Consider the following 3,830-nt stretch of genomic DNA (forward strand, 5'->3'; position numbering starts at 1 on the left):
AACCTGAGGCAAAGCTATGTTGTGTCACAGAAAGGTTGTTTTTGTGTGTTGTGTGTGTGTGTGTGTGTGTGTGTGTGGGGGGGGGGGGGTAAGTTCAGCAACATTTTTTGGATGTAACAAGAAAGATGTATTCACTACTGGACAAACACACAGTTTCATTCATATTTATGATCATATTTGTTTTCTTTTACAAAACAACGTGTAGGATGATTTGGATATCACATCACAGTTTTGCCTAAAATATCTATAATGCTGAAATACCTTTGAATAAACAAGCCTTTATCAACACTTTTTGTGAGGATTCTAAAGCTATAAATTAATGGAAAAATTGATGCAATTATACTTTAAAACAGTAGATAAGGGTTAAATAACACTCTTTAAAACAATAGTTCAAATCTTTTGAAGCAAGGTTCTGTGCAGAGGTTATGAACAATTAACACCTTGTCTATGTTAGGTAGCTCTTCAGAGCAATTCAGTTTGAAGGAATAGTAAAATTTTTGATGGGAATGATACAATCTCAACTAATCTGAGTGAAGACAAAAGTGGATTTTTTTTTCCCATCTGAAAACAGCTCAATAGTTTCATAGAGTTTAATAATAACAGTAGTTTGTTGTTGTTGGCAAGTGCAATCTGTGGATGCCAGAAAAACTGAAATGCAACATGAAAGCAGTCTAAAATGTTTATATAATTGTGTTCACATGGACCACCGTGAAAGTATTAACATCCAATTTGTTTTAGGATGACAGCAATCCATTCTGGTCTTTGCCTCACTCTGATTAGCATGCACAAACAGATAACTGATGTTATTAACTTAATTTATATATATGAATGTTTCTGTTCAGTGCCCTGAGACGACTTCTGTTGTGACTTGGCGCTATAACAATAAACTAAATTGAATTGTACTGTTGTTCATAAATCTGTTAGGAATGAAATTCTAGTTTTGCAAAGTAAAATTGTTTGAGGAGTTATCTACAACAGGTGGAAAAACTGATTAGTCATACCCAGGGCTTAATCTGAGCCGGATCCTGCTGGAACAGGATCTGGGAACTTTCTTATTTTGACAGGGTGTGTTCCAGTAACTGTTTTCTTGGATCCTTTAACTCTCAGGCCTATTAATAATAAAGTTATAAACAAATTTGACTGCTTTGAACGAATAAAACATATTGGATATGTAATCTGAAAATATTTACATAAACACTCATTTTAAACACAACAGCCACTAAATAGTTTCTTAATACAACATAACAGCTGCTCCTTCAAATAAGCATTTCTGCTTCTACCCTTAAAAAAAATCTCCGACCTTAAAAGTACAGTCATGGGCAATTTAATTAAAAACACAAAAATATAATTAAACAGCACAATTAAATTGCAAATCAGTCTGACAGTTTAAGTGGGTCATTAATAACATTTTGATTATTTGTAAAAAAAATACGAGAGGAATGTTTGATGGGTAATCACATTACGTACATCACATATCAAAACAGTGGCACCAATTTGTCAATAACAGCAATCAAAATGTTGAAAAGTTTGTCCAATTTAATTTAATTTAAAATAAAAGTGGGTGGGTTGGGGTTACTGTCCGCCAGGCTACTTCTTGTTGCTCTCTGAAACAGTTATTGAATCAAGTGTTTATTTATGTGGGTAAATCTAAATGTTTAACAATCTGTTAAAATACACCAGAATGCATCTACTTCATTCAAAACTTTTCTACGGGAGGACCCCCCCCCCTGCCGCCACCACCACCACCACCACCACCACCACCTCCACCACACACACACACACACATGCTATTCGCTTTCCGGCATTGTTTGGTTAACAAATTAAGCACTGACTTCCCACAGTACCCTACTTAGAGCTCTGAACTACTTAAACAATAACATGGATTTATTAACTACCAAGCTATTATTCAGTTGACTGAAACTATGTCTTCATCATCAAAAACTATTACGTTTGAACTATGACGTTATGACAAATCATTGTGATGGGCTGGGAAACTGGAAATATGGCTATAGAATGTCAGGTTTCCCAGTGGGGAAAAAACCTCCCATCAACAGTTTCTGCTTTATCATATCATAATTACATATGTTTCTAATAAACTTGAGAACATCAACTCTGTCATTTGCACCTTGACTAGTAAAACTTATTTTAGAAGTGATGGTGACAGAACAATAGTCATCAGCTAGCATTAGTGGGAACTATTCTTACTTCAGTGAAAGAAACATAACTAGGTCAGCCTTAACATATAATACCTGTCATATGATAAGTCTTTTGTTCAGAGAAATAAAGGAAATGAAGAATGGGACAAGTATAACAGAACTGTATTACAGTAGATTTCAGATCAAATTGAACCACTTTAAAAAGAAACTCTTTGATATGTTTTTTTTTTTTAATCAAACGACAAACGTTTTCATTCAGTGTAAAATCACCACATTAACTTACCGGTATGTTTGAGGTCTACCAAATAATTTCGACATGTTATCTGACTTATTAGTCCCATAATAAAAACATATTTTTGTCCATAACGCTACAGATGAGAAAACAGAGATTATAACAGAAATTAGAAACTCAAAAATGTTCTTACCTGTACCCAAAACTGCAAGAAAAAATGTGTTTCATTCGATTTCAATCTGATCACTTTGTATTAATATAGCTATTATTAAACTAGAAAACATCAGGAACTCAAAGCAAACAAAAAACACGTTTGTTATAACAGAGTTTCATTTTCCCCTAAAGCTTATCAGGTTATAATCAAATGGCGTGTTCAATGCAAAACAGTGAGCTGATGGTTCCTTTTTTCTCCCGATTGTATTTATTCTGTCCCAGGTGTACTCACCTGCATCATGTTCGTATGGGTTTATTGGCAAAGTAACCGCTGCCCTCTCTGAAGGTGGGACTCTCCCGAAACTTGCAGCCCTCTTTACAATTCTTCCTCTTCCTTTGTTAGTGCTCTTCTGTGCCGGGTTAGACAGAAAAAGTTGCTGTCATCCTGTCTCTTTCCTTATTCCCCGACTGCCTCTTTTTTTTTCTGTCTACACCTGTGTAACTAAATCCGGCTTAAAGGGTGTCTGAACTCCACCTCTTTGAACTCCCAAAGCTGGAATAAAATGTGTCTGCGTTTTAAAGAAAATTTTAGAGCTTTTGAAGACCAAGCCCCATCGACAAACCAAAACGAAGTCAGAGAAATCTGACACTTAAACCTTCCTGTCTGTGTTGGCTTCTCTTCCTACTTGCATGCCTTCCTCTGTTTTGTCTCTCCTCCCTCTTATCGTACATGTCAGTCTTTTAAACATGTCTGCGCGTAAGACAGGTATTTCGTTCTGAGCATGCTTTGCGGGCTTTACTACTCGTTTCGTCTTTAGTGCTTTTTTTGTATATTAGCTTTTACTTATGAGTTCCCACCTTGCTACAAACGTGCAAAACCCCAGCTATAAAACTCACATAAACACAAGTCGCATGTGCAATAATACTCCTTTAGGCTAAGGTGTGGGCCCCAATTACTTGTTTTGACAGTCTGATAGTCTGTTGGTATCAATCAGTGAACTATCCATCGTCAAACTGTGACTCATTTAGTACCACGTGTCAAGCAAGCTGACTCTGAAAAATGCTCTTTGTGCCATCACAGGTTCATATAAAAACAGCCTTTCAGTAGATTACAGAAATCAGGCTTTGACAAGTCACATGCTGATAATACTACAAGCATTATTTATGGTAATCCATAATCAGAAATGTATAAGGCTGTCTTTGGTAATATGCAATACGTGAAATTTTCAGGCAACAGGTTTTACCATACCATACCATACCATACCATACCATACCATACCATACCATAC

This window comes from Nematolebias whitei, chromosome 6, assembly GCF_014905685.2.
Source record: "Nematolebias whitei isolate Nwh7 chromosome 6, NemWhi1, whole genome shotgun sequence".
Classification (NCBI taxonomy): domain Eukaryota; kingdom Metazoa; phylum Chordata; class Actinopteri; order Cyprinodontiformes; family Rivulidae; genus Nematolebias; species Nematolebias whitei.